At 41.8% G+C, this 19,085-nt stretch overlaps 2 long non-coding RNA genes across 28 annotated transcripts in view; one reads left to right on the top strand and one right to left on the bottom strand.

Moving 5' to 3' along the window:
• Positions 1–16,167, bottom strand: part of LOC120395799 — a 305,544-nt gene extending 289,377 nt beyond the window's left edge. For 6 of the 24 annotated variants that reach the window (XR_005592799.1, XR_005592802.1, XR_005592815.1 and 3 more), the window contains exons 1-5: positions 15,953–16,164; positions 11,037–11,126; positions 7,772–7,894; positions 5,763–5,895; positions 5,250–5,446 (exon numbers count right to left, since the gene is read on the bottom strand). This is a non-coding gene — a long non-coding RNA (uncharacterized LOC120395799). Of the gene's footprint in view, positions 1–5,249; positions 5,447–5,762; positions 5,896–7,771; positions 7,895–11,036; positions 11,127–12,828; positions 13,163–15,952 lie in introns of those variants that run through there. The other 18 variants (XR_005592807.1, XR_005592818.1, XR_005592817.1 and 15 more) reach the window with 9 other exon arrangements.
• LOC120395790 overlaps positions 1–19,085 on the top strand; it is a 76,792-nt gene that overhangs the window by 34,087 nt on the left and 23,620 nt on the right. Inside the window, exon 1 of one of the 4 annotated variants that reach the window (XR_005592794.1) lies at positions 16,111–16,387. The exons of 2 other annotated variants lie outside the window; for them this stretch is intronic. This is a non-coding gene — a long non-coding RNA (uncharacterized LOC120395790). Of the gene's footprint in view, positions 1–16,110; positions 16,388–19,085 lie in introns of those variants that run through there. One more of the 4 variants, XR_005592791.1, reaches the window with a different exon arrangement.

A 19,085-nucleotide genomic window follows, 5' to 3' on the forward strand; every position in this document is an offset into this window, starting at 1 on the left:
AGTCCAGCTAGGATTTGTAATCAGACCTGGGATATTTCATACTGTATTTTGTTGCAAAAAGGAAGCATCTTTACAAAGTCCTCTTTTTTACACGTTACTCAAAGACCACTGAATTATTATTTTTAATGTTAATATTCTCTTATTCCTGGACAAATTCATGCATCCGACGAAGTGAGTATTCACCCACGAAAGCTCATGCTCCAATACGTCTGTTAGTCTATAAGGTGCCACAGGACTCTTTGCTGCTTTTAAGGTTAACATGACATCTGACAAGCAATAACAGTAGATTCAATTTTTAGAGACTAATGCTGGATATACAACTTACAGCTTTAAGTTATTCCAGAAAAGGAATGGCAGAAACAGTTGCCCACAAAAGTTTACAGACTGTAAGCAGAAAATGGAAAATGTACTGCTGTGTTTTATTAAAGAAGTCATGTAATTGGGTATCTGACTTTAGTCATCCATATAAGTTTACAAACATAAAGAAAAAAGAAAAAAGATAAACTGATATATAACACAAGCCTCCAATCCTACAAAGGGATCCGTGTAAGACGATTATTCTACTTGTGTGGATTCTCTAAAGGATGGGAGCCTAAAAAAGATACTCTTTGTCTATTTAACAAGGCAACCAGATCACAAAGTACAACATACTTTATCACAAAGAAAACAAATTATCACATACTTTAAGGTATGCTGTATAATATGTAAAGAGAGGAAATGAGAAAAAATATGTCATCCTAGGCAAGAAGAGCTCAGCTCTAACGTAAGAAACAAAATAATATCTTATTTTCAAGAAAAGCATGTTTGAAAAAAAATAACCCAAAAGTTTTGAGTTGCTAAATGCCTATCTGCCAACATCTGACATATATAAATATAGCTATATGAGGAGAAAAAATGAGGATACACCTTTTAGCTCCAGGAAATATGCTGGACTAGAAGATTTTTTTGATGGAAGAATAGAAAATGATAAATATTTACTAAAAATAAATAAATAAAGGATTAACCCTATTAAGGCTCAATTTCAGGAAAGGACATAACATGCTGAACATACGTGTTCAACTTTGACATCAATGGGACTTAAGCATGTGCTTAAAATTAAGCACATTCTTAAATGTTTTGCTGAATTAGATCCTAAACAGGAAAGGTTAGCATGTAGGAGGAATATGGAAATGACAAAAAACCACGAGGCTTTCTGTTGCTAAAGAATAGAGGTAGGAAACCTATCACTGTAAGAGAGAAAATGAAAAAAGTTATATTGAAAAAGCTGAAGAAAAATATGAAGTGCACAGCTTGGAAAACTGCAAAAGAGCAGATAACAGATTTTTCAACACAAAAACAATATTTTTCAATATGAAAACATGTACAAATGTTCATTTTCCCCTTATGTGCATAAAAATACACAAATAAGAAATATAAAACAAGAATGTTTAGAGAGAAAGGGAATGTGCTAACTTCCCAATTTTTTTAACCTTCTTTAAAATTGCCATTGTTTACATTTTATCAAACTTTGTTTTCAGGAATTTGCTTAAACTCCATATTATGTGCTAGACTCTAATCTAAGATTCCAAGAAAAGAGATTTTTGTAAAGGTAAACAACAATTAATATCACTTATAATAACATCCATAATATAGTCATCATTCCTTAATATATTTGATAACACGAATAACTCAAATTACTACTAACACATAGATGTGTGATACATTGTTTTGGAAAAGGAAGATTTCCCAACATTAATGGCATGTAGAAATAAAGTATTGGAAATCTTTCCCACAGAAAAAATTACAGACAGCCTTACATAAGCATCAAATAGTTTTTAATGCATGATTACCATTTGTGGAATCTGAACAAAATAAATATACAGATAATGATAAGAGGATGACCAAACACAAATTGGTCTTTTAAAGAGAACAGGTGCTGGTTATTATTAAGATCTGTTAGTACTTGTATAGACAATTCATGTATGTTAATAATGACAACATTATTTTTTTTTAATATATCATTTATTTAAAATCTATTGTCTGGCAACATGAACTCTAATATACATTCACAAGCCTGATAAATGATTTCAGCAAGTGGAGCTGAGATGTTTTATCTCTTGACTCCTTGGTGGTCAGGGCTAGAAAAACTTACCAGACACCTGACGGTCAGAAAACTAAACCTACTAGTCAAGAGGTAGATATGAAAGATAAGAGTGTTGGGACTCCACCCCTGAAGTTTAGGGGCAACGTCCTGGTAAGAATGCCAGCTCCTCTGCCATCAGCTGCTAGGAAAACAAGGTACTGAGATTTCTACTAGAATGCTGTTCCTGGACTATGTTTGGAGACTCTTTATCTTTTATACTAGTAGCTAGTTAGTAGGCATCTTATAAGTGTGAAGTCCACCCCCACATAACTGCTGAAAAGGATAAAAAACATTCTATCTCCTCTCTCACCCGCTAGAACATTCTGGCTGCTACCAGGGTATTTAGGTCTCCACTACTCTATCCCTCCCCAAGTCATCTGGTTGCTTTGAAAGGCTGAGGGAAGAGATCCCCATTCCCAGCCTCCATTTTCAGGTCCTCTTCCCCTGTAAATAACTTCAGTGCCTGCTTCTGCTGCTGCTCACAATGTTCCAAGACAGCAGCAGCAAACTGAAATTTCTGGCAGTTTCACCATTGCCTACAGGTTTCTGAATAGGAATGTGAAACTGATTAGACTTTCACTAATACTGCTACTGTTTGACAAATCTACAAGCAGAAGCAGAGGCACTAAAACTGCCTGCAGACTCAGGAAGGTGACACTACAGTTCACATTTGGTTCATGTTGGAAAGGTTATCTTTGTAACAATAAGGGCTATACACTTAATTTATTTTTAAATGAAAATTTTGATTCTGCAGAAATTAGTGGTGTAGATGCCCTCACTTGCTCAGGTAAACCTGCCATTTGCCCAGGGCAAGTTGATTTTCCAAACTCTGTATATGACTATCTTTTGTGCATCTAACACAACACTGCCCAAAGTGGTGTGGAGTGTGTAACTTTGTGCATCCTGCTAGTAACAACTGTGTCTGCCACCTTAAGGAGCACCCAATGGTACATCACATCAGTGCCCAACTGCAACATGTGACTATGGTGGCACTGTAAGGTAGTGCCCGCTACTAGTAACTAGGAGATAATTTATCCTTTCTGGTGATTGTACCATCTGTTTTTCTTTCTTTTACCAGTATTTCTACTTTTACTTTCTTCTGGTTCTCTTGATTTCTTCCTTTTTCTCTGGCTCCCTTTCTTCAACTCACTCTCACTTCCCCATTACTGCTCCTGTCACATACCTATTCCCTGCTTCTCTGTTCTTTGTGGGGGGAGAACTTGTGTTGCTTTCACATACACTTTCTTTAGACCTTCCTCCCCTTCTTTGCCATCATTCACAAATAATACAGAACCTTCTTGTACTAGGGCAGCCAACTCCTGATTGCCCCCTTGTGGCCAGCAGAGGCTCTGCCATGGCCTGCTTCTGGTTTCCCCCTTCATGGCCCCTTAAGATTTCTACAGTCTTTCTCACGGCTAACACCCCCTTCCTATCTGGGGTTGGTTAAATAATAGAGACAGTTCAAAACAGTCCTCAAGGTCCTCAAAATAAAATCCATTACCACAACCCAAAAGTTCACACTTAGCTCAGGCTCTTCTACCACACACGGAGTTCTTCTCCTTCCCCAGTCTGCTCTTCACAAAGCTGCCACTCCTGGCCCACTCTAGTGGAAGCTCAGCCTTCTGGATTTGGCTTTCTTCTCCTGTCAGCATTTCCCCAGTTCCTATGGAGAAGGCAGCACATATACTGCTCTCCTTCAGAGAGCTCCTCGCAATTGGCTGGGAAAGAGGGGACCCTGCCCCATCCTACACAACAGAGCTCCTGCTCCTGAGCCCTTAAAGGGACAGTGTCCTGGGTTTCTCACCCCCATCCAACTACTAATTCCTCAGAACCACTTCCTCTCTTCCAGCTCCTGCCATTTCCTGAGACTTTGTTTATTCCAATGTTTCTGGAACAGGGTTTTCTGGCCTTCCTCTAAGTTTAAAGGGCCAGTATACTCCATTACACTTCTGATTCCCATACTCTGTCACTTTCTATCCCTTCGCTGATTGAATGGGACCTCTTTCAAAACATTCTGCTGGCTGTCTGATAGCAGAAGGGAAATAAAGAATATCAGTATAGATGTGCAATGTTACAATATCACCACAGTTGCACATGGAGAACACCCACAGAGAGTTTCTGCTCATTTAAACATAAAAGCAGGAGTCTTGGTAGTGATTGTTCGCACAATTGCAGGGAGAGCACTTCCTCCGCAATCCAGGTAAAGGCATTTGTAATCACTCTATGTGAACACAGTGGCATATGACATTGTAAGTATTATTATTATTTAAGCACTAAGAGTGTGATGGACACAATAAAAGATACAATTCCTGCTCCAAGGACTTTACAGTTTAATCAGCATATCTGATGGAATTCAATCAGAATTCCAGATTAGTTTAGTTTACTTAAACCAACTTTCACATAGATACATAGTGCAAGTGCACATTTATTAACATCCATGTATGCAAACCAACAGAAAATAAGTACATTATAAATTTTGATACCGTAGTTACACAAATACTAGTGTAATCAGTTTTTACAGAATTTTCTCTAAATTTCAGAAAGATTGAGAGAGAGTGTGTGTGTCTAGAAGGAGAAACAGATTTAAAATTTATGAAAAGTGAAAAGAGAAACAAATTCACATTTCCATTTCTAGAAGCAATACTACTGTACCCCCCTTTAAATGATAAAATTATCCAGAGAATAATGAGACCCCTGGTAGATATGCTGTATGTTTTCTAACCCTAAGCTAAATGAGGATTTCTTGGATACATAACTCAAATTTCCCAATTCACATTTTTACCCATAGTCCTTTTTTAAGATTGACATATTAATAACTACTGGAAAATTCAACAATTTCAGTGTACTTAGAGTAAAATTTTCTGATCTTGTGACTCAATATCCACAAAATCTTAGTGCCATTGAGAAGGACATGTTTTGACAAAAGTAATATATAATTTACCTAAAGTACTGCCAAGAAAACATAATTAGAAAGGTATGTATAAATGTAATTAACCCCAAAGTCACACCTTTTTTTAGCAAAATGTTAAAACTACTCTAAGCAAAATATTTTAATTTTTAGTACTCTTATTTCATACTCTTTGACACATAAAAGAAAACAAATCTGGGGGAAAAAAACAAGACTTACATTATCTTGGTAAGCAGGCTCCAGAATGCACCCTGAGGCGTCACACTAGGGCCCCGACCATGCAACTGACTTCTCACAGGTAGAACCCGTCCCCAGTGTGGAGCCTCATTGACTTCAATAGAGTCCTACCCACACAGAGTCAACTGCAGGATCTGGGCTTATGTAGAAATTACAATAATGAAAGCTCCTTCACACACCTGCAAAAATTGGTAGGGAGATAAAAACATTTAATTATTAATGTGCTCTTGAGTCTTCTCACAGCCTGTTTAAATGTAGTATTTATGATTTTTTTTCATTTGCATGTCAGTTTTAGTATTTGTTTTTTATTTAATTCTCTTTTTTTTAAACATGGGTTTGAAAAAAATCTTAAGGATATGTACATTAACTGATATAATATTCATTAACATCCAGGAAGCTTTTACTGTTATATGGTACAAATATATATTTTGACATATTTTAACACATTTTTTAATCATTAATGACTCTTGTTTCTTTGGATTATTGTGCAAATACCTATTTAGGTTCTGAGCCTGGAAGCTGAACTATGCAGGCAGATTCCTGAGCCAGTCCGGAGTCCCAAAGAAGTCAATGGGCTGCATGCTGGCGCAGGGGTGTGACTGTGTCAAGCAGCTTCCAAGATCAGGGCCTTAGAAAATATGTAATAAAAAATTATCATGAAAATCAGTTTAGCACTAGCCACTTTTTAAAGTTAAATTTGTTGGCCTTTTAAACAAAAATTCTTATGAAAACAAAGTATTGTTGATTATTTGCTAAAACTAAGCTTTTAAATCAAAGATGTTTAAGATACAAGTGCAAAAAGTCATTTTAAACAAATAAACATATCTCATTCCCTGTTCACACAGAACTTACATTCAGGGTTTTTTTTTAACGAACACTTCTAGGTTGAGTCCATTCAGGGAAACATCAACAGTGATCATGTTCATATATATATAAACTACAAACTCTTTAAAAACAGGTTTGTAATGGACAAGGGACACTGTCAATAGCCATCATGAGTCTAGCCTTCAAATTTGACACTCCTAGAAACTTGCAGAGGGAAAGGTGTCTCCTCTTTTTAAACATGCACACAGATACAGAAGTAACTACTAATAGAGAACTAGTTCTCAAAAACAAAAGCTACAAGACTTAAGAAACCAGTTCACAAACTAGAAGCAAATATAAATGCATTCATAATATAATCACAATTCTGTTGGAATCACAGATACCATACTATCTATCTGTTCCTCTGCTGGCTCTATTCTTGTGAGCAGACAAAAAAATTAAACTGACAAGAATCCTGTGTTCTACAGAGATCAGAGTCCAAAGTTATCAAAGTTTTCTATCCCCTACCATCTCTCCTGTGAGTGAGCAATGAAGCAGATAAAATGTGTGCCCACTTTCACAATCCCAACAAATCCAGTGTCCTGGGTTTAAGGCAGTTTGGCTCCTATAAATTTGAGACCAATCACTGTGATATTGAGGAGTATTTTTTTAATTCAGTAACATGTTATATGCAGAGCCCTGAGCATTCTGTGATTCCATGGCTGAGGAATTCACCCCTTTCTGCAGAATTGTGCTGCAGAATCTAAACTTTCATTTAAAAAAAACTATGGGTGAAATCTTGGCCTTATTTCTAATTGCTATGGTTGTAGAGACAGCTTCCAAAACATCAAATGAATGTAAACTGATGCAATGTTTCCTGCCTGAATCTGCAAAGAACCTGAAACAATAGCTCTAAGAGGTGTGATGTGCCCTATTCCTTGCAGTCAGGGCCCCTTGGATTCTATGATTCTGCACCCACAGAATTTGGCATTTTCCCAAGATGGCATGGAATTTGGTCTATTGCTGCAGACAGCCACCCAAAATTTTGTGATCTGTCTCGTTGCCCTGCTGCCTTCAGTTACCTTTTGCTCTCCATCTTTCCCTAAAAGAGGAGATTAAGTGGACTATAGTGCATGCTTCCTACACTGTTCCATGGAGCTAGGCAGCAGAGTGTGTCTAAGAGCTGAAGTCCAGTTTGCAGTTCAGTGAGTGGAGAGAGCCAAAAGTATAGCTTGGTGAGCTTATAGAGTAGAGAACAGCACAGCAGCCAAGGCCTAGGGAGCCAGGTAAATGAGACATTGAAGCCGGCCACAAACCCTTCTTCTCTGACAGAGATGGAAAGAAGGTGGTTCTAAACCAGGCTGCTAAGAAAATATCATGGGAATCAATGCCTAGGATTGGAACTGGGCCATCTGAAAACCCTAGCAAAAAAATCCATCCTCAAAAATAATTGTAAAAAAATACTCATCAATCAATTTTACGTCAATTAGTGTTTTCAATGATGAGCCACCCATGTGTGTGTTTGTGGTATGACAGGGGGATTAGAATGAAAGGTATTACATACTGATAGAATACATTAATCCAGAGCCTTCAGGATTGTTTCCACAGAATTTGGTCCTTCTGTGCCACAGAGTATACAGGGCCCTAATTATATGTCCCTTCATGAAGGTGCAAAATAACAGAAGTGCAGTTCAGATTACCTTTTTTTGATATTCACCAAGACTGCAGTTAACAGGCGACAGGCCTATAGAATGCACTGCACTTCACCACTTTCTCTGTAACTTCCTGCTTCTCTTCCACTCCCACTTAGCCTCTCCCCAGACCTAAAAAAAGGTTCAGTGATACACATTCATTCAATGAAATATTTTCAATGTGCGCTAACTTTTTAAGAAGACAATGGATATTAAACAACCATCAGAAATTCCTGTTACTACATAGAACTAGCATTTAATTCTGTTATGTGAAATAACTTTTTATATCTTTTATGTCCTGCTTCACCCTCTTACAGACTACACATGCATTGATATTCTTTTCCTCACTATTCTGCTGTAGCTGAACATTTTTGGCTTGTGTTTCTTCAGCAGAAGAGGCAGAGTTGAAATCAAAAGGTTATATGGCAGTTAGATTTAGGCAACCAGTGAAAAAGGCACTAACTGAAAAAAGTGTAGAGACAGTCACAAAGGGAAGAAAGGCAGGGGATAGTCAGTGAGGAAAGGTTAATAGGAAGCTGAGCAAAAGAGGAAAGGTTAGTAGGAAACAGGGTGTGTGAGAAGTGTCAGAGAAGTGAAAGTGAGTTAAAGAGAGAAAAAGGGATGGAACAAAAAAAGAAACAAAGGCCTTAATTCAGCAAAGCATTTGAGGCAGAATTTTCAAAAGCACTCAGTACTGACCTAACTCTGCTCCCATTGAAGTGAAAGAGAGAGGTCAATTCTGAGAGCTTTTGAAAATCCCACCCTTAAGCATGTGCTTAACTTTAAGCTCATAAATAATTCCACCCCTGTGCTTAAGTCCCACTGAAGCCAATGTGACTTGACCACAGGCTTAAGTGCTTTGCTGAAGCAGGATGTGATTACTTATGTGCTTAAAATTATGCACATATTTAAGAGTTTTGCTGAATCTGGTTTCATGAAAACCAGAGAAAAAGTTACTGAGAAATCAAAAAGAAACAAACTCTGAAATCCACATTAAAAAATAAATGAGTTCCTGGTTATTTCTTTATTCTCTGAGCATAAAGGTTGGATTACTGCCTGGTCTCTCTTTGGTTTAAATATAAAAATAAAAACTTTTTTTTAATACAATGAATATATTGTAACACAAGCAATTACCTCTGGCGAAAGATAATTAATTCAGTGAGTGATACCATTAATACTAAAGTAATTATTGACACAGGGTTCCAGCCTTAACTGTTAAGGGGACTCACAGTCCTCTATGCCTACTTGCACTTGCACTTCCAAAACAGATTGTGTAATTAGCTGGGAGAGGGTTAATCTTTCCAATATTACTATCTCTATGGTAACAGGACCACAGAGATAGAAGGAGCTGTGGAAATCATGAAAGCAGCCAAGAAGGCGGTGCTCTCCATTACTCCTCACTCTATGATACTGCTACCATAGAGAAAGAGACCACACAGAGACACTCTCTCGTAAGTATACCCAAAATCATCTGGAACACTGTCAGTATACCACAGGTTACTTGTTATCTCTGTCCATCACCTGGAGCCTACGGACTACATTTTGCATACCACTGTTTAAAACTATTCTCTACCAACAAGACAAGGAAAAAAGAACATCTTTATGTAATCACTGAATTATACTCCAAAAAATCCTGAAATTTATCACACTGCTCCTTATTTTTCAACCTCTGGTCATCATTTTCACACCTTTCCTAATTAATTTAAAACTGTGGAGTAGTACCAAGATTACTGCTGGAGGCATGTTGTTCTGGAGTAATGTAAACAAATGGATGAAATATTCTGAAACATATCCAGAAAACTGAAAAAATAGGCTTTATATTAATTTGCAAAATAAATAAATAAAAACTGTAAATAAATAATATTCTTAAAATAAATGCAAAAATACAAAAACCCTACATTTAAATCTCAATATTTTACAAAGAAGATTAATGGGGAGAGTGAAGGATTAACTCTCAAATTCTATTCCTACTCTGCCCCTTTCTGATGATCTTGGGCAATTCACTTAATCTTTCTATGCTTTGTTTTACCCATCAGTAAAATAGGTATAATAAAATAATACTTTGCACTTCACAGAGATATTGTGCGGCTCAATAAAAGTTGATGCATGCTGTGAGGGCCTACAGGCTGCACACCAGAAATGAGAAATTGGAGAAGCAATTGAACAACCTAAATTAAGCCAGGCTTGGGGAAAACAGATTAGGTAGCAAAAAAGCAAATAAGTAAATGCTAGACAAAGAGTTTACATTAGAGGTGCCAAATCCTGCATTAATTTCAATGGCATTCCATTCAGATGCAGGGATTCACCTGTACAGAATTCAAGGCTCCAGTGCTTTGAACATTTGCACTTATGTTCAACTTTATTCATGTGAGTCATTCTATTGATGAGACTACTCGGGGAAAGTTAAGCACATGCATAAATGTCTACAGGATCAGGGCCCAAAGTTGGTATTATATTTAAAGAAGTTATTGTGTCATTGACAATTATTTTTGCAAAGCCATGGACAACTGAGGAGGTAATAAAAGACTGAGAAAAAACAATTATGATATCTATTTTCAAAAAAGGAAAGAAGACTGGTCCTGGTGATTACCATTCTGTACATCTGCGGTGCCCAAACTTTTCCTGTCGTGTCCCCCCTTATCTGTAATGGAATAAGTCTGTGCTCCCCCTCCATTACTGCACAGTTAGCTCAACAGAGGAGCATGGGCTGAAGGCGGAGCTGGGGGCAGAACTGGGGATGGGGGAGGAGCTGGGGCTAGAGGCAGAGCTGGCATGGGGATGGAGAAGGAATGAGGGCAGAGCTAGGCTGGAGCCAGCTGGGCTGGGGGTAGAGCGGAGCTGTGGCTGGGCCAGAGCTGGGCAGGGGGCAGAGCGGAACTGGATTGTACTCCCTCCTTGCCCCCTGTGGTGGCTGGCCTGGGCCCTGCCATGCACCCCCCAAATGTTTGGGGGCATGCCCCACAGTTTGGAGACCACTGCAGGGGTGCCAGAACAGTGGAGGGCCAGGAAGCCCATCACTTCTAAAAGTGGGAGGGCTATGCCCTCCCACTATTTACCGTCCATAAAGGTGAGCGATGAGGAGATGGGGCAGAGAGGAGTGAGCGGGGGCGGGGGGCAGGGTTTTGAGGGGAAGAGGCGACACAGGAGTGGGGCCTTGGGGGACAGGGTTGGCACAGGGGCTGGACCACTGCTATACATCTAAGTTCTATCACTGCTAAAATAAAACATTCAGTGAAAGAACTGAATAGTCATGAAGAGTAAACTACTTTCTCACCATTAAATGTTTTCTCTTCAGTTCAGGGTTGAAGCTCATTGGCAGGGCACTATGGAGAAGTTTGCTGTGCCACTGCCCCCTGAAACTAATCTATGGATAAATATAGGGTTTCAGTTTCAACAAATGCCAAACTGGCACCTTTCAGGAGTGCTAAATTAACAACAAAAACATTAAAACAGTAAGTGTATTGATATTTAAAAACTAGCAACTTTTGGACAGGTTTATCGATATGCTACTGTGGAATCAAAGCTCAGTAACATCTCACTTCTTTACTTAGCCCCAACAAAGGAGGATGTGCTTCATTACTCTTTGGGGGCCCGGTAGCTATTTCAGGATCAATATCAGGGGTTTAGAATGAAATATAGTATATCCCAGCCTTTCTTGCCCATAAGGCTCGTACTTATCTTAAGAGAATCATGACAGTAGGAAGACTAAAAAGTGAAATTGAGGGTTGGCTATTCAGAGTTCAGAGGCAAGGCATGGTAAAAATGTGCTACAATTTTTTAAACAAAATATTTGTAAGAAGGTCTACAAAACAGATGTACTTCTCAGTCCTGCAAACAATTTTTATTTGGTGTACTGTGTATTATCATGAGAAGTTCCATTGATTATGTCTACACTGGTGAATTTAGGACCTTTAATTCACCAACATTGCAACACTACCAGTAAACAAGGGTAGATGTGGTATAACAAAGTCTTATCTACACTACAGCCTCTATCACTGCTATCGCAAGTGAAGCTGCAACTGTCATGAGTTATGGGTCCTAAATTTGCCAAGGTAAGCTGAAGACTGGATGGCTATGGTAGGAAGTAGAGGATGGGTGGTAAGAGGACTCCTGCCAAGCCTCACGCGGTACATCCAGAAACCCCCTAGCCCTCCATACCCAAATCTCACCTCACTGAACCTCTAACCCTGCATCTGGAGCCCCCCCTGCACCCATACCCCCCTGCCTCTGGACCCCCATCCCTGCACCCAGACCACCTCCCCACTGAGCTCCCTGCACTCAAACCCCCACCCTGATGCCCCACCCCCTGCACCACCCTGAGCTCCCACATTCAGACCCCCATGCCGCTGACCCCCAACTAGCTGCACCCAGATCCCCACCCCACCTAGACCCACTCCCCCAGCACCCAGACCCCCACACCCAGACCCCTCCGCTGAGCCCCAACCACCTTCACGTGGAAGCCCCTGCAGAGTCCCATTGCCTCTGCACCTGAAACCCGCCTCGCAACGAGCCTCTGTGCATCCAGATCCCCACACACACATAGACCCCCCCCACTGAGCTACCTCCACCTAGATTGTTCCACACAGAATCCTCTCACCCTACACTTGGATTCCTCCACACTGAGCCCCTCCACACTTGGATCCTGCCTGGTTGAGCATGCCTTCCCCACACCTGGTATGCCTGGTGCAGTGGGGCAGAGCCTAGGGTGTTTCTAGGGCAGGCCCAGGCCTTGTGCTGTGTCAGGTTTGGGTGCAGCCTCACCACTGAGTCCATGTCCCAGGTATGGGGGGGCTGCAGGGTGATCTCCCACTTTCGTGCAGCCAATCGCTTGTGGTCCCCACTGTCATGCTGGAGCCTCTGCATTTATTTATTCACAAATAAAACTTGCATAACTTTGCATAATTTTTAATTTTTTGGCACAGATTGACATCAAGAGTAGATGAGATACAGAGACAAGTTGGGCAAGTCTGGGCTCAAATTAGGCGGGGGGGGGGGGGAAATCCCCCAAGCTCCACCCACAACCCAAGTTCTGCCCATTTGGGATACCAAAATGAGATGCCACTCACAATAGATTGTGCAGGTGTTCAAATCTGATCATACATGTTCTGCTGGGCTCCTCAGGCTTGGCACCCCTCAGGATTTGGATACACCCACTGGATTATTAAGATGCAGGAACTACAGACCAGTGTCTAAGGCCCTGGCTCCAAGTATTACTTGATAATGACAGAATCTCAATGTTCATTACAAACAAAAGTGTCTAACCTTCATGGTTATGAAAAAAATCTTAAAAACATGAACCAAGGGTAATTGATGCAATAATGTGCATCTGAGTCTGCAGACATCATCCAGCAAAGGCAGCCATTATAGCCAGAGAGGAAGCTGCCTGGCCTGAAATTCATCATCGATAGCAGACCAAGCCCCTGCTGATCTGAGGGGACCTGGCCTGGTCAAGGTAAAGATTTGGGGATTGACTGTCCCTTGGCAGCTCAGAGACCCCCCTAGGCTCTGTTCTTCCCTCTAACCTTTAGCTTCACTGGTCATATTGAGGAGGGGGGGGGGAAGTGGTAATACACTCCCAAATGCCTCCCAGTTGTGACACCAGAATGGACATCACTCACTGTAAATTGCACACATCTTCATAATATGATCATCTCTTTCCTTTCTCATATGCTGTGATCAGCAGTTAAGTAGTTAACAATTTTGATATTTAAATAACTGTAATTGTACAATATTTGACTCAATACCACATTGAGATCAATGGAAGTAGTTAAGAAATCAAGACATCTTCCACTGGTTTCTATTTGTGCAGATCTGTTCAGTTATAAGTAATAATGAGAATAACTTTTTTTAAATTAAGTTTCACTAGTTATCTTAGATTTGAGATATAGTGAGATAGTAGTGAATGACTGTATTTCTAAGTGTCTTGGAGATCTAAATGCTTGTTAGAGAGAGCCAAAAAAAGCCAAAGAGAGCAAAATTTCAGGAAGTGTTTATTTTCTTAAAGTTTCAAATGGAAGTTTCTGCCTTTATATGAAATAATCTAGAAAATTCAAGTAGGATGTTAGTTTATGGCCCTGATCTTGCAAAAACTTATATAGAAAGTATATGATTATTAAAGTCAATGGGACTACTCACAGTCCATAAAGTTAGCTATGTGCCTAAAATCTTTACAGGATAGGGGCCTAAGCATGTTAAGTAAGGAGTCTAAATGTGAGGGCAATGATTAGACATTAGGGGATACAAAATCTCACTTTAGCTACAATCTTGGTGAAACCTTAACTATGAAGTTATGATTGACAACACCATAATTCACACTACAGACCAGAGCAATTACAACCTGTTGTGTAGGCTGTCAGATCTCCATGGTACACCTTTTCTCTATATACTGTTTTTGCATTATAGTTTTAAAATGGTTATTCATAGAAAAATGATGTCTAGAATGTTGACTATGAATCAGTGTGTATAAACTAAACACATACAAATGGTATAGACAGTACTATAGTTTTGCTTTCACTGCTTTCACTGAAACAAATTTTTTATACTTTATCAGTTCAAAGGTCATTTTTTTGAAAGTTTGATTTTCACTAATCTTTTAGTAAATTAAGGGTGAAAATTTGTATGTATTTTTACGGCTATAAAGTGATTAATTATTTTTAACACAATTTAAAATAGCTAAACTTTACAAGCTGAAGTTTTTCAGGTGGCTAGTGCTGATTATGAACTTGTTTCAAAGATAATTAGAGGGAAAGGATATAAAAATTTAAAAATCACTTTTGCAATGTACTATATAACATTTCCACTAAGTTTGAAGGACAATGTAATAAATTAAACAGAGAATATCAGTGTATGCAATGTTGTTGTAGTCATGTTGGTCCCAGGATATCAGAGAGACAACATAGGTGAGGTAATATCTTTTATTGGGCCAACTTCTGTTGGTGAAAGAGACAAGCTTTCGAGCTTACACAGAGCTCTTCTTCAGGTCTCTCTACATAATGGTAATGTTAGTTATGTGATTATTTGTGTTATTTTTGCACTGCCGTTTCACTGTGAAGTTCCAGAACTGCATACTTTTGATCATACAGCTCTAGAAGTGTGCAGTGAAATCAGTAGATATTAGGCCCTCAGCTTACAAACCTTTATACCTGTGAATAGTTTTGCTGAGCTTAATGGACTCAATCACATACATGAAGGGAAAGATTTTCAAAGATTATAAAAGTCACTGGGAGTATGGCACCTAACTCCCATTTGTGCCTTTGAAAATCTGCCCCAAAATTAGGTATGTAAACAAGAGTTTGCAAGATCAGGGCCTTGTTTGTTTAATCTTTTTTCTTAAGGAAAGGAAAAGAAGTTATATGAAATATCTTACAATAATTTTACATTACGGTTATAATTTTAGGCCCAGCCCCTGACCCTGCAAGCTACTCTGCACTGGTGCAATGGATGGGTTCTGTGCAAGCACAAGGGTCCCTCACAGGAGCGGGTCCTTAAACAGTTAAAAGCCAAGTGTAGTCTAGTAGTTTGAACAGGGGACTAAAAGTCAAGCAGACCTGACTTCTTATCCTTCCTCCACAGCCCTGAGCAAGTCACAACCTCCATCTCAGTTTCCCCATCTGTAAAATGGGGGTAGTGATACACCAAACTAGCAGGTGGGATACCATGTTTAGTCAATGTTTATGAAGTGGCTCCATGATGAAAGAGTCTATAGACACTGCTAAGCCTTGTTAAATGCCAAAGCTAACACTTTCAAAGGAAATCTTAATTTGCCTACATTGAAGGTAGGCAGTCTGTCCAGTGGCTAGTTATACACTCTGGGCCCGATGGTGCCCTCAGATGGGCCCACACAGCCGCAGCCCACTTCAGGCAGAGCTGCCTAGCTGGGTCTGAGGGCAGAATTGGGCCAAATACAGCGCTGATGTAAACTGACTTGTGGGAGCTGCTGTGGCCAAGGCAGAATCGGGCCCCACAGGCTACAGCTGTGCCATGGGGGCGAGTTACTCTGAGCGCCTCAAACTTCTGCGTGGCCTGGCGGGGCGGGGGGGTCGGGCTGTAACGCGAGCGCTGCACTGGCAATGGGCTTGGGGATGGACTGGTTTATTATCGGGTGCGCTTAAGTTTCTCGATGTTGCCCCCCCCCTTTTTTTCCCTCTCTCTGATTCTCCCTCCGCCGCCCCCCTCTCGCCCCCCCTTTACCTTGACAAGTCCATGGGGCTGATGGTGAATGACTGTCTCTCTCCCCAGGGTCTGGGGCTCTGGGTGACATTCCCCCCTCCCCCCGGTGAGTGGCGGTTGGGTTGCTAGTGCGGGAGCGCGCGCTAGCGGGGAGGGGGTGGAGCGCGCGCCAGCGGGGAGGGGGAGGGGTGCTATTGACAGCAGAGCCGTGTCCGTAGCGCTGCCTCAGCGCGAGCGGCTCTCCCCCTCGCTCCCCCCCCCCATTCCCGGCATGCCCCAGGGCAGCGGGGCTGGCTCTAACGAATTTGAATGAAGAGCCCTGCGCTTTCGGCGCCATTTTCGAGTGATGCCCGATCGCATCGCTGCCGCGGGGGAGCCGGAGCTGATGGGGCCGCAGGGCTGGGCGCAGACCGCCGCCAAAAATAACCGCGGCGCGAGGAGGCGCCCGCACAGACGGTAAGAGCCGGAGGGAGCGGCCGCGGGGGGAGGGTGTTGTCCGGTTAACGGGGTCGACCCGTGTCCCGCCTCCGAGAAAAATCCACCCGAAACCCTGTCGGGGAGCGAGCGGTGGGGATCCCGGCCCCGGAGGCAGCAGTGAGGTGAGCAGGGCGGCGGTAGCGGCGGCTCCTCAGCGTATCTGTCACTGTCAGTCACCAGCCTGGGAGGATCGGGGCCCGGAGCGCCCGCCTCTCTCAGATAACCCCCGCCCCAGGGCGGCTGAAGGGAGCATCTCCCGGGCAGAGACCCTGTCTGCGGTAGCGCTCGTGCCCCCCGCCCCTCCCCCGCCTTCGCGAGCGGCTCAGCCACAAGCAGAGATGGGCAGGGAAGTTAGAGGCAGGCTGGGGACCCGGAGCACCCCGAGCGGAGGGCGCCTTCCCAGCCCCCAGTGGGCGCCCCGCTGCCGTGACGTGACGTGACAGGCTGTGTTCCCCGTGGCCGTGGGCATTGCGGGGCAGACCGGAGAGTGCTCGGGATACAGCGATTGCTGGTTCCACGGGTCTGCAGCAGCCAGCAGGGCTCCCCTCTCTCAGCCTCCCGCCCCCCCGGGTTTGTAACCCGGATTAGGGCCCCCCGAATAGCCCCTCTTTCCCCCCGCCCCCTTTCCATGAAGGCAGGTTGACTCCTGTCTTCGAAGCTCTCTCAGCCTCGCACTTTTTAAGATCGTAATTTCCCGTGTCACGATCTCGAAGCCGCCTTTAGCAGAGACGGTTGTGCTGCCGCACGCTATCGCATTTATCATCTCCGTCCCTTTGGCTAATAACGAAGGACCAACGCGCTTTTAATCGTATATTACCCAGGGCTAATTGTTTTTAACATTTACACGCGAGTTGACTTCCCGAGCTCAAAGAGAAAACGTAATTTGGGGCCGTTTGAATCGTACCAGTCATTTGTAGGTGCTTTTCGCCTTCTCTTCCTCCATCCCCCCAAAATGAGTAAATATCGTTCCCATAGGCAGCGTAGCCCAATACTGTGATTAGAAGTGGCCATTCACCATCTCTTCTCCGCCTACTAAATTCTCCGTCTCTGTCACCCGGGTCGCTATTTGTCATTGGCTTAGCTATTTTTTTGGTGGCTGTTTCTATGTCAGTTCTCGGTGGGCAGCAGTTCTCGGTCTCCCCTAGGTTATGAGTATTTGTGCTTATGGTGATATGTAATGGGCTCACTCTCGCAGTGTATGTGATGAGTTATTACCCCGTTGCATACACATAATATGTGACACTGTGCCTTTTCCTCCACGACGCTATTTAACCCTCTCGGGACTGGATTTAGCGTGGGCGCTCACGCTCCATAGTTGCGCACACACAAGAAAGACATCTTTTTGTTGCAGCAGTTACTTGGTGGGAGTGAGTGGGGGATAATAATGTACAGGGGGCAGATAAGCTAAACGTACAGCACTGCAAACTCGGAAACAGGCAGACCATCTGGCTCCTTCACAGATACAATTTCTAGCGCTACTTTTATTCCTCTGCCTACTTCCCTATTCGCTTTCGGCCGCCAGAACCTTTCTCAGATGCAGGAAGACGTATGAATATTTCCCCGAATCCTGCTAGATCTCAGGGCACTAGTCTACTTTCCTTGAGCACCCAGAACCCCCACTGAATCCCTGGGAGCGTTGGGTGCGCAGTGAATTCAGGATCGGGCCCTCATTTATGTGCCACTTCAGAAAATACTGGACCGAGTATACGGTCCCCCTGATTGGCTGCATGAACGCATTACTGGGGCTTGAAGGTTGGACTGGGTCATAGGATTTCTCCGCTTCTCTCGCTCTGCACCCCCCCCCCCAACCCCCCGCGCGCGCATCTATCCACTCTGGTTAGTGCCAAGAGTTTGTGCGTTTTACTTAGCACCCTCTGCACCGAAAATAATGAGTTAATAGAGTAACGTAGGAGGAGGGACGTACAGAAGAGTTGGGGTGCAGAAGTGTTGTACAAAGGATTTCTATGTACATGGTTGAAGGCTTGTAGCCTTAAAGTGAAATACAAAACTTAGTATTTTAGCTGGATTCAAGGTATTTTCTGTGTAAGGCAGAAATACAATAGTTTAAGAACACATTCTTATTGTGAACCCTGGGTTTTTCTCAGTTTATAAATCCAGTATACAAATCAGACTATTCAGTCTATCTATTCAGGTACAGTTACTCTTAGTTTGTCTCTAGTTTATCCTTAAATCCTCATAGCTAGAAATTTAAGTTTAATCTGTTAAATTGTGATGCTAATAATACCTTATGACATTTTAGCATTTATTTCTTTGGAGGTACATGATTACTACTTAACTGTTTTAAGAAACATTTTTAATACTTTGTGCGGGAATGTGCACAAAGCTGTTTCTTTGTAGCTGAGTGTGTACTTTTTAAAATATCAGTATTTGAACAGATTTACACTATTCAGCAATGGAAGTAAACTTATAAACACTGACTTTCACTTTCAAGGAAATAACTGTCCTGACTCATAGTTAATTTATAAAACAGAACAGGTAAGTATTGTACAGGTGCGTATGCTTTATTTCATTCTCTGACATTAAGTACATAGCATACATATTATTATGCTTTATTATAGTCTTCTATAATTAAAATATTTGTATTTACTAGATATTTGACTACATAAAACAGTGATTTCTTTTTAGCTTCATTTTTATTTCAGAACTTTGCTATTTC

Source organism: Mauremys reevesii, linkage group 1, assembly GCF_016161935.1.
Source record: "Mauremys reevesii isolate NIE-2019 linkage group 1, ASM1616193v1, whole genome shotgun sequence".
NCBI classification, from domain to species: domain Eukaryota; kingdom Metazoa; phylum Chordata; order Testudines; family Geoemydidae; genus Mauremys; species Mauremys reevesii.